General features: G+C 47.6%; 1 protein-coding gene across 2 annotated transcripts in view; it reads right to left on the bottom strand.

Moving 5' to 3' along the window:
- The window catches only part of LOC143785878 (uncharacterized), a 36033-nt gene extending 24959 nt beyond the window's left edge, over positions 1 to 11074 (bottom strand). For both annotated transcript variants that reach the window (XM_077275017.1, XM_077275018.1), the window contains exon 1: positions 10392 to 11074. The gene's annotated coding sequence lies outside the window, so the exon portion shown is untranslated. The remainder of the gene's footprint in view (positions 1 to 10391) is intronic.
- Between the last annotated feature and the right edge of the window lie 1340 nt (positions 11075 to 12414).

Below are 12414 nucleotides of genomic sequence, written 5' to 3'. Positions count from 1 at the left end.
AATGAGTGTGCTCTGGCCGCAAATTTCAGAAATGGCCTTTCTGAAGCCATTAAGAATGTGATGGTGGGTTTCTCCATTCCTACAAGTCTGAATGATTCCATGGCGCTGGCTATTCAAATTGACCGGCGTTTGCGGGAGCGCAAAGCCGCTAATCCTCTGGTGGTGTTGTCTGAACAAACACCTGATTTAATGCAATGTGGTAGAATTCAGACTAGAAATGAACGGAAAAATCATAGACGTCAGAATGGGTTGTGTTTTTACTGTGGTGATTCTACACATGTTATATCAGCATGCTCTAAACGCCTAACAAGGGTTGTTAGTCCTGTCGCCATTGGTAATTTGCAACCTAAATTTATTTTGTCTGTGACTTTAATTTGCTCATTGTCTTCCTACCCTGTTATGGCGTTTGTGGATTCAGGTGCTGCCCTGAGTCTTATGGATCTGTCATTTGCCAAGCGCTGTGGTTTTGTTCTTGAGCCGTTGGTAAATCCTATCCCTCTTAGAGGTATTGATGCTACGCCATTGGCGGAAAATAAGCCGCAGTTTTGGACACAGGTAACCATGTGCATGACTCCTGAGCATCGGGAGGTGATTCGTTTTCTTGTTCTGCATAAGATGCATGATTTGGTCGTTTTGGGTCTGCCATGGTTACAGACCCATAATCCAGTCTTGGATTGGAAGGCAATGTCTGTGTCAATTTGGGGCTGTCAGGGAATTCATGGTGATTCCCCGCCGGTGTCTATTGCTTCCTCTACTCCTTCGGAAGTTCCTGAGTATTTGTCTGATTATCAGGATGTATTCAGCGAGTCCAGGTCCAGTGCTCTTCCTCCTCATAGGGACTGTGACTGCGCTATAGATTTGATTCCAGGTAGTAAATTTCCTAAGGGAAGATTATTTAATCTGTCTGTACCTGAGCATACCGCAATGCGTTCGTATATCAAGGAGTCTCTGGAGAAGGGGCATATCCGTCCATCCTCTTCCCCTCTTGGTGCGGGATTCTTTTTTGTGGCCAAGAAGGACGGATCTTTGAGACCTTGTATTGACTATCGGCTTCTGAATAAAATCACTGTTAAATTTCAGTATCCTTTGCCTCTGTTGTCGGACTTGTTTGCCCGGATTAAAGGTGCCAAGTGGTTCACCAAGATAGATCTTCGTGGTGCGTACAACCTTGTGCGCATTAAGCAAGGAGATGAATGGAAAACTGCATTTAATACGCCCGAAGGTCATTTTGAGTACTTGGTGATGCCTTTTGGGCTCTCTAATGCTCCTTCAGTGTTTCAGTCCTTTATGCATGATATCTTCCGGAAGTATCTGGATAAATTTATGATTGTTTATCTGGATGATATTCTGTTTTTTTCTGATGATTGGGACTCCCATGTAAAGCAGGTCAGGATGGTGTTTCAGGTTTTGCGTGAGAATGCTTTGTTTGTTAAGGGCTCAAAGTGTCTCTTTGGAGTACAGAAGGTTCCCTTTTTGGGTTTTATTTTTTTCCCTTCTGCGGTGGAGATGGACCCAGTCAAGGTCCGAGCTATTCATGATTGGACTCAACCCACGTCAGTTAAGAGTCTTCAGAAGTTCTTGGGTTTTGCCAACTTCTACCGTCGTTTTATCGCTAACTTTTCTAGCGTTGTTAAACCTTTGACGGATATGACCAAGAAAGGTTCTGATGTTGCTAACTGGGCTCCTCCAGCCGTGGAAGCTTTCCAAGAGCTGAAGCGCCGGTTTACTTCGGCGCCTGTTTTGTGCCAGCCTGATGTCTCACTTCCCTTTCAGGTTGAAGTGGATGCTTCTGAGATCGGGGCAGGGGCCGTTTTGTCGCAGAGAGGCCCTGGTTACTCTGTAATGAGACCATGTGCTTTTTTTTCTAGGAAGTTTTCGCCTGCTGAGCGGAATTATGATGTTGGCAATCGGGAGTTGTTGGCCATGAAGTGGGCATTTGAGGAGTGGCGTCATTGGCTCGAGGGTGCTAAGCATCGTGTGGTGGTCTTGACTGATCACAAAAATCTGATGTATCTCGAGTCTGCTAAACGCCTGAATCCTAGACAGGCCCATTGGTCATTGTTTTTCTCCCGTTTTGACTTTGTGGTCTCATATTTGCCAGGTTCAAAGAATGTGAAGGCTGATGCTCTTTCAAGGAGCTTTGTGCCTGACTCTCCTGGAGTCTCAGAGCCAGCTGGTATTCTTAAAGAGGGAGTAATCTTGTCAGCCATTTCTCCGGATTTGCGACATGTGTTGTAGAGATTTCAGGCTGGTAGACCTGACTCTTGTCCACCTGACAGACTGTTTGTTCCTGATAAATGGACCAGCAGAGTCATTTCCGAGGTTCATTCCTCGGTGTTGGCAGGGCATCCGGGGATTTTTGGCACCAGAGATTTGGTGGCTAGGTCCTTTTGGTGGCCTTCCTTGTCACGGGATGTGCGGTCATTTGTGCAGTCCTGTGGGACTTGTGCTCGAGCTAAGCCTTGCTGTTCTCGTGCCAGCGGGTTGCTCTTGCCCTTGCCTGTCCCGAAGAGGCCTTGGACACACATTTCCATGGATTTCATTTCAGATCTTCCAGTGTCTCAGGGCATGTCTGTCATCTGGGTGGTATGTGATCGCTTTTCCAAGATGGTCCATTTGGTGTCTTTGCCTAAGCTGCCTTCCTCTTCCGATCTGGTTCCTTTGTTCTTTCAGAATGTGGTTCGTTTGCACGGCATTCCTGAGAATATCGTGTCTGACAGAGGATCCCAGTTTGTTTCCAGGTTCTGGCGATCCTTTTGTGCTAAGATGGGCATTGATTTGTCATTTTTGTTTGCCTTTCATCCTCAGACTAATGGCCAAACGGAGCGAACAAATCAGACTCTGGAGGCTTATTTGAGGTGTTTTGTTTCTGTAGATCAGGATGATTGGGTGACCTTCTTGCCATTGGCTGAGTTTGCCCTTAATAATCGGGCTAGTTCCGCTACTTTGGTTTCGCCATTTTTCTGCAACTCTGGTTTTCATCCTCGTTTTTCCTCGGGACATGTTGAGCCCTCTGACTGTCCTGGGGTGGATTCTGTGGTGGATAGGTTGCAGCGGATCTGGAATCATGTGGTGGACAACTTAAAGTTGTCACAGGAGAAGGCTCAGCGTTTTGCCAACCGCCGCCGCGGTGTGGGTCCCCGACTTCGTGTTGGGGATTTGGTGTGGCTGTCTTCTCGGTTTGTTCCTATGAAGGTCTCCTCTCCTAAATTTAAGCCTCGCTTCATCGGTCCTTATAAGATTTTGGAAATCCTTAATCCAGTGTCCTTTCGCTTGGATCTTCCGGTGTCGTTTGCCATTCACAACGTGTTCCATAGGTCTTTGTTGCGGCGCTATGTTGTGCCTGTGGTTCCTTCTGTTGAGCCTCCTGCTCCGGTGTTGGTTGAGGGCGAGTTGGAGTACATGGTGGAGAAGATCTTGGATTCTCGTCTCTCCAGACGGAGGCTTCAGTATCTGGTCAAGTGGAAGGGCTATGGTCAGGAGGATAATTCCTGGGTGGTCGCCTCTGATGTTCATGCGGCCGATTTGGTTCGTGCCTTTCACGCTGCTCATCCTGATCGTCCTGGTGGTCTTGGTGAGGGTTCGGTGACCCCTCCTTAAGGGGGGGGTACTGTTGTGAATTGGATTATTTGGCTCCCTCTTGTGGTCACTAGCGACATGACACTGATTTTCTTTCCCCAGCTTGGTACCCACCTGGCTCTTTTTTGTCCAGCTTGCACTAAATGTGATTCCTGATTTTGCTGGAAGCTCTAGGGGGCTGATATTCTCCCCCCGGGCCGTTAGACGGTTCGGGGGTTCTTGAATATTCAGCGTGGAAATTTTGATAGGGTTTTTGCTGACCGTATAAGTCATCTTACTATATTCTGCTATTAGTCAGTGGGCCTCTCTTTGCTAAAAACCTAGTTCATTCTTACGTTTGTCTTTTCTTCTTACCTCACAGTTATTATTTGTTGGGGGCTTGTATCCAACTTTTGGGGTCTTTTCTCTGGAGGCAAGAAAGGTCTATCTTTTCCCTTCTAGGGTTAGTTAGTTAGTTCTCCGGCTGGCGCGAGACGTCTAGAACCAACGTAGGTACGTTCCCCGGCTGCTGCTATTTGTGGTGCTAGGATCAGGTATATGGTCAGCCTAGTTACCACTGCCCTATGAGCTGGTTTTTTGTGTTTGCAGATTTGGTAATAACTTCTAAGACCCTCTGCCATTGGGGTCATAACAGTCTACGCTTGGGCTAGCTATTCCACACAGTTCAGGAGAAATCCATTTCTCAGGTTCCTGGGGGTTTAGAGTTTATCAAAAGGCACCGTAGCGAAGCTCTATCAAAGCCCGTTCCGAATATGTATCTGTCATGTCTCTATCATTGATTGGGCCGGAGATATGCCCTTTTTACTATCTCCCTTATATACAAAGGAAAGCACATGTTTCTTTTTGGACAAAGGAATTCCTTCCTAATTAACATTCCTAGCTTGGAGGAGGAGGGGGATCAGAGCCCCACACTGAGTTTCAAGTTACACACGGATTGGGCCAAGCCAGGCCAAGGTTTGAAAAAAAAAAAAGGGGGGGGGGGGGGGGGGGTCGGAGCCCGCAGCGTGTGTGGTAACAAGGGAGAATGAAAAATCGTCTGCGATTTTATACATTAACGTGACACCCCCTCTAACATCAATGACAGCTTGAAGTCTTTTGTGGTAGTTGTGGATGAGGGTCTTTATTTTCTCAGATGGTAAAGCTGCCCACTCTTCTTGGCAAAAAGCCTCCAGTTCCTGTAAATTCCTGGGCTGCATGAACTCCCACATTCCAAAGACTTACTGATAGGGAATGTAGATTGTGAGCCCCATCGGGGACAGCGATGATAATGTGTGCAAACTCTACAGCGCTGCAGAATATGTTAGCGCTATATAAAAAGATTATTATTATTAGCTCCGATTTATCAAACCAGCAATCTTCTTGCTGATCTTGATGAATGGAGGAATTGGAACAAAGTGTTCATGATTCATTAACCCCTTCAAGACCTCGCCCTTTTTCGCTTTCGTTTTTCGCTCCCCTCCATCCCAGAGCCATAACTTTTTTATTTTTCCATCAATATAACCATGTGAGGGCTTGTTTTTTGAGGGACAAATTGTACTTTTGAACGACATCATTGGTTTTATCATTTCGTGTACTACAGTGTTTCCCCGATAGTAAGACACCCACGATAGTAAGACGTAGTGGGGGTTTTAGCGGGGTCGGCTAATGTAAGACGCACCCCGAAAGTAAGACAGTACTGTACGTTGGAAAAATATAAGCCGTACCGGTACCTTTTGCTGCATTAACTGCGGGATGCGGACGATTCAGCGATGTCTTCACTGGTAACCAGGGTAAACATCGGGTTACTAAGCGCAGGGCCGCGCTTAGTAACCCGATGTTTACCCTGGTTGCCAGTGTAAATGTTAAAAAAAAAAAATATGAGGTGTCATATCTTGTTATTTCCAGAGGTGATTTTAGAGTTTTTGGGCTGTCGGGACAGAATACAGTGGCTCTTCCTTTGCCTTTTGGCGTTTTTAATCCTTCAGAAAGATACTGTTGACTTCCATCTCCAAGTTCTAATCGTCACTTCGCCGGAGGGCGCCCCAGTGCAGGCTGCAGTAGGCCGACTCTGGCGGCGGGTCCATGCGGGGTGGAGTAGATGAAGCTGGCCGCTGCTTGCTGCTCCGGAGCGCACAGTCCGTGCGGGGGATGGTGCACCGGGCTGGGGGGGGGACAGGACGTGCAGGTATCTGACCCCTCCTACGCCAACCACAGCGCCGCCCCCGGCCACGAACCCCCCGGAGAAGCTGGAGCATTTGTCGGGGAGCAGCAGCTGGTCGTGCCCGAGGTGGCTTCCCTTTCTCATGGTACGGAGCCGCCGCCTTCTCCACTCTCCTCGTGAGGTGGATTGTACGGCTGTGTGTGCTCGGGGCCCCAGCTCCGACTATAGCGAACTAGGAGAGACAAGAGTGGACCCTCTGGACCGTGGGGAGCCCTACCCCTGGGCGAGCGACCTAGGAGATAACGACCCCTATACAGGGACCGCAAGGAGCAAGCCCAGAGGTCACTTACCCACGGTGAGATACCAGTAGGAACGGCTCCAGGAAGAGAGATAAACGAAGGCAGGATACTGGGGAAGAATACGGGAAGCTGCTAGAGAGCCTGGAGGGCCGGGAGGCAGGAACGAAGCGGAGCTGAGGGAAGGAAAACAAAACAAAGACCATAGGTAACTACAGGAAAATAAGAACAGGGACTGCAGGTAACAACAGGGAAACGGAGTGAACCAGAGAGAACCAGAAGGTAGCACGATAAGGCACAGAGTGCAGGCACTGAGCAGGGAATACGAAGGGCCAAACGTAATAGCAAACGTGCTAAAACAATCAGGCACCAGGAAGCAGGAAGAACTACCTTTTATAGGAGGAGCAGGAACAGGATTGGATGGAAAGAACATGTGACTTCAGAAGGAGGTAACAGAGACGCTGGGCCTGCGAGCTACAGGGAAGCTAGAGCGCCTGCGCAGAGAAAGAACACCTGCAGAGGAGCGTGCAGACCGGGACGCTGGAGCGATGGAACGAGGACGCTGGAGCGTAGCAGACGGGACGCTGGAGCGATGGAACGAGGACGCTGGAGCGTAGCGGAGGATGTAACACCGACCTTCGCGCGTAAACCGCATCCCTTCATTCATTGTCAGCTTCCTGGAGCCATTTTTCAGCCGCGGCGGTGGCAGGGAGGTCGGAGCTGGGGCCCGAGCACACACAGCCGTACAATCCGCCTCCATCTGCCTCCCCCGGTGCTCGATAGCCCTCTGACGAGCTCACCTCAGCACCTGCTCTAACTGCAGCCCCAGCTATTTGTAGGGTGCAGGCCGGGCAGTGCGGATTACTGGGGTCACAAGGAGGAGAGCGGAGAAGGCGGCGGCTCCGTACCATGAGAAAGGGAAGCCACCTCGGGCACGACCAGCTGCTGCTACCCGACAAATGCTCCAGCTTCTCCGGGGGGTTCGTGGCCGGGGGCGGCGCTGTGGTTGGGGTAGGAGGCGGTGGATACCTGCACGTCCTGTCCTCCCCCGGCCCAATGCACCATCCCCCGCACGGACTGTGCGCTCCGGAGCAGCAAGCAGCGGCCAGCTTCCTCTACTCCACCCCGCATGGACCCGCCGCCAGAGCCGGCCTACTGCAGCCTGCACTGGGGCACCCTCCGGCGAAGCGACGATTAGAACTTGGAGATGGAAGTCAACAGTATCTTTCTGAAGGATTAAAAACACCAAAAGGCAAAGGAAGAGCCACTGTATTCTGTCCCGACAGCCCAAAAACTCCAAAATCACCTCTGGAAAAAACAAGATATGACACCTCACTTTTTTTCTTTTTTTTTTTACATTTACAAGGGTAACCAGGGTAAACATCGGGTTACTAAGCGCGGCCCTGCGCTTAGTAACCCGATGTTTACCCTGGTTACCAGGGGACTTCGCATAGTTGGTCGCTGGAGAGCTGTCTGTGTGACAGCTCTCCAGCGACCACACAACGACGCTGCAGCGATCGGCATCGTTGTTTTTTTTCCAATGTAAGACATACCCCGAAAGTAAGACATAGTGGGACTTTTGAGTGGTAAAAGAATGTAGGACACTGTCTTACTTTCGGGGAAACACGGTAGAATCCAGGAAAAAAATTCCACGTGCGATGAAATTGCCAAAAGTGCAATCCCACACTGGTTTTTTGTTTGACATTTTTGCTAGGTTCACTAAATGCAAAAACTAACCTGACATTTTGATTTTCCAGGTCATTACGAGTTCATAGACACCTAACATGACTAGGTTATGTGTTAGCTAAGTGGTGAAAAAAAATTCCAAACTTTGCAAAAAAAAACAAAACACTGTGCAATTTTCTGATACCCGTAGCGTCTCCATTTTTCATGATCTGGAGTCAGGTGAGGGCTTATTTTTTGCGTGCTGAGCTGGTGTTTTTAATGATACCATTTTGGTACAGATACCTTTTGCATTTTAATGCAATGTCATGGTGACCAAAAAAACGTAATTCTGGCGTTTCGAATTTTTTTCTCGCTACGCCATTTAGCGATCAGGTTAATCCTTTTATTTATCGATTGGGCGATTCTGAACGCGGCGATAACAGATGTGTAGGTTTTTTTTCTTTTTTTTATCGTTTTATTTTGAATGGGTCAAAAGGGGGGTGATTTAAACTTTTATATATTTTTTTAAACATTTTTTTTTTTTACTTTTGCCATGCTTCAATAGCCTCCCGTATTAGTACGGCGGAGGTCGTGAAGGGGATAAATCAGGCGAGGTGCGTAGTGGTGTGCACCTCACTGCAAATCTTACTCCAGTCCCTGCTTGAGTAAAGGTACCTTCACACGAAGCGACGCTGCAGCGATAGCGGCAACGATGCCGATCGCTGCAGCGTCGCTGTTTGGTCGCTGGAGAGCTGTCACACAGACCGCTCTCCAGCGACCAACGATGCCGAGGTCCCCGGGTAACCAGGGTAAACATCGGGTTGCTAAGCGCAGGGCCGCGCTTAGTAACCCGATGTTTACCCTGGTTACCAGCGTAAAAGTAAAAAAAACAAACAGTACATACTCACCTGCGCGTCCCCCAGCGTCTGCTTCCTGACACTGACTGAGCTCCGGCCCTAACAGCACAGCGGTGACGTCACCGCTGTGCTTTCACTTTCACTTTAGGGCTGGCGCTCAGTAAGTGTCAGGAAGCAGACGCTGGGGGACGCGCAGGTGAGTATGTACTGTTTGTTTTTTTTACGCTGGTAACCAGGGTAAACATCGGGTTACTAAGCGCGGCCCTGCGCTTGGTAACCCGATGTTTACCCTGGTATCGTTGCTTTTGCTTTCAAACACAACGATACACGGCGATCGGACGACCAAATAAAGTTCTGGACTTTATTCAGCGACCAGCGACATCACAGCAGGATCCTGATCGCTGCTGCGTGTCAAACTAAACGATATCACTAGCGAGGACGCTGCAACGTCACGGATTGCTAGCGATATCGTTACAAAGTCGTTTCGTGTGAAGGTACCTTAAGACTTGTGGAGAAGCTTGATGAGTGGGGGGCAGCCACGTCCCCACCCAATCCCACTTTTTCAGAGCTGGGTGACAATGGAGTGAGGACGCCAAAAGTAACAATTTTTTTTTTTTTTAAACCAACCGACTTGTGACAAAACTGATGAATCGCCTCCTTTGCTTGAGAAGCCATTTCAGAGACCGACTTTGATGCGGCCCCCAGCCTGATCCTGGTGATTGACAGGTCTCATGTGCGTACATAGGAAGAGACCTGTCAGTCATCTGAAGTGTGGTGGCGTCAAACTAGATTTAGTGAGAAACACAGCAACATTTTAGAGCAAAATATACCTGGCTGCAATCATACTTATGCTGCTTGGGGTTCAGGCAGCAGGAATCTAAGGACAGGTTCTCTTTAAAAGGCCCTATCCCAATATATAGTAAGAGTAATAATAATATTAGCAAATACCTCCAATTAGAAATGTAGTAAAGTTCTTCTGATTAGCTATGTTGCAGGGCATTGCAGTAGCTTAAGTATCCATGGTCATGACCACTAACAACTCACTACATGAGTGGTCTTAGCCTTGTATACCTACAGTACTGCAATGCCTGCACATGAGATATGCCCTGCGACATAGCTAATCAGAAGAACTATACTATATGTCTGGAGGTATTAGCTAATATTATTCCGATTGCTAAAGATTCCTGGACTGGGAGGAAGGACATTGCCAGACAAGTAGCTACTTTTTTCCCACAGGACGTTACTTCATCGTGTAAGTGCCGTTCAGCGCGGCAACCTTTAAAATACCTATTGGCTTGTTGTTAGTCCTTCACACCCCACTAACTGGTTAGCCTGCTGCTGTTCTGGGCACGCGTGCCTAGCGCCTGGTGTCTTCTAGTAACATAATATTATTCCGTATCAGGACAGGATCTCAGAGCTGGGAATACCCAGTCTCCAGCCCCCCACATGGAGAATACATTACTAGCAGATGGCCGCAGTGTATGGGGCACAGAACAGACTGTGACAATTGGAAACATCACTAGAAACAGAACAAATCGCTGCTAATATCCGCCCACAGCTGTGAGGAGAGGCCTCCAGACCCCGCTTATGGCGCTTATTACTGCAGCATTTCCTTCCTCACACTATGAGGAACACAGGCGCCATCTAGTGGGAGCAGCGCGGTGTGGGGGGAGATCCGGCCAGGAGGCCCGGGCACCGGCCCCAGCACGTCCCCTGTACAGCCGGGCAGGATGGTGCTGCAGCCCCGGGGAGAGCTCCGGCCTCACGCCCGCCCGCTCAGCGTTATCACATCATATGGGGACGAGAAACAGAAAATCCCCGTCACCCCCAGAAGGCGCCAGTCATAAATCTCACCGTGGCGATCACCGCAGAGCTACAGGCCAGACATTCCGCCCCTGCACCACACACGGAAATGGACACTTGAACCTTCCGCCGTTTTCCGCCCAACACACATCGCAAAAGCCTTTGCGCGAGTGACGAGTTCTTCTCTACATCCCAGATAAAACCTTCCAATCTAATCGTTCACAATGCAATAATAACCCAGATCGCTGATAATAATCGTCGCCATCTCCGTTATTCGTACGTGAAACCGTTGCAGTAAAGCGATTTGCATTGAGAGGGACTATATTGTGTAGCGGAGGGATACTGCTTTAATGCATCACTATAGTTTGTGTGATGTCATCAGCCTGCGACGGCAGCGTGAGAATGACGTAATACGATCCTATTGGCTCTCGCTGATTCTGGTTAGGGAGCGCTAATAAAGCTTGGTTGCAGAGTGATAAAGTTCTTTATAGAATCAGTGATAATCGAGAATGAAAAATCATTAACCATATCGCGACCAGACACTTTTTATTTTTTATTTCTTAAATGCTTTTTTTAATAGCTCTAAAATGTTTTCTCATTTCAGCATCCAAATAATTTTACCTCTTTATTTCATGACTCCTTGTTCGAATCTTATTTTAATCTTTTTTTTTTTCATTTTTATATTCTTATCTTTTTAATATATTTTTTTCTTTGCTATAAAGGAAAGTGTGGAAACAAAAAGAGGAAATATCTGGCTTGTTTTTCACTTTTTTTATTGTTTGCCACACATGGGAGCCCTATCATATATTCTGAATCGGGTTCCTGTTAGGTAGCAATTATTTTTATACATTGAATAGTTGGAGGACGGGGGGCTCGGCGGGGCTAGAAACGGATACAGATTGGCCTTTCTTTTTTTATTTTGTTAGTATTTTTTTTATTTTTTCATTATGTACGCATTTTCCTCTATGATATTGCAAATATTTAATTTAATTCCACAGCACATTACAGACATTATCATTTTTCACTTATTTCCTACATTGTACCCCAATATGGTCATAAAAGCCCTTTGTGGGGTGGACAATTCAATATTTATACATGTCATGTAATTGGTGATTTCCCCTGTAACTGGGGCTGGCACATTAGGGTCGGTTACAGGGGACATTCAGCCTGCGGCCTGCACTTGTAGCGCTAATCTGGGACTGCTAACACCACACAGCTCCGGGGTCCGGCCATCGTATGATCTCTGGGGTCCGGAGGAGGAGGCGCTGTTTATGCTTCCTATACTTGTTTAGTGCTGTCTGTGCAGTGACGAGGAAGGCAGAGATGGTAATAAGTCATCTCTGCCTTCTCTATGGGGATTCTGGCCGTTTCTGACAGCAGCTGTATGATTTCCGTGCAGCTGCTAACTCTGCAGTTTACTTTTATAAAGTCCTTGCAGAGTTATCTGCAGACCGCCCTGAGATTTAAGAAGTTGTGTGATTTGCGAGTATTTAAAAATAATTCTTACTTGATGTCTCTTTTTATTCTATAGGTTTATCGATTCCTTCGAAACCAGAATTTTTCATCTGAGCACTTCCCATGGATGTAACGGAGCATTTGTGAGGTGAGCTGTAAGCGCATAATATTTTCTACTCGTGAATACATTGAGAAAGGCGTCACAATGTTTCATGAGCTGGACACTTTGTTTCGTGAATCATCTTTTCTTGTAAAGTGGAATTGTCAATTTTGGCAACTTCTCAGGATGCGCACAAAAATAGGGCAGTGCTGTCCGACCTCGCTGAATGTTTTTCTGTATGTGATATTGGGTTGTCCCATCATTAGAGCTGTGCTCTCTAAGGGTATGTGTCCACGTTCAGGATTGCATCAGGATTTGGTCAGGATTTTTCATCAGTATTTGTAAGCCAAAACCAGGAGTGGGTGATAAATGCAAAAGTGGTGCATGTGTTTCTGTTATACTTTTCCTCTAATTGTTCCACTCCTGGTTTTGGCTTACAAATACTGATGAAAAATCCTGACCAAATCCTGATGCAATCCTGAACGTGGTCACATACCCTAAGAGCATCAAGGGTGCGTG

The sequence above is a fragment of the Ranitomeya variabilis genome, chromosome 7 (genome assembly GCF_051348905.1).
Source record: "Ranitomeya variabilis isolate aRanVar5 chromosome 7, aRanVar5.hap1, whole genome shotgun sequence".
NCBI lineage: Eukaryota > Metazoa > Chordata > Amphibia > Anura > Dendrobatidae > Ranitomeya > Ranitomeya variabilis.
Note: the sequence above shows the minus strand (reverse complement) of the source record. Positions and strands in the feature narration are given on the sequence as shown.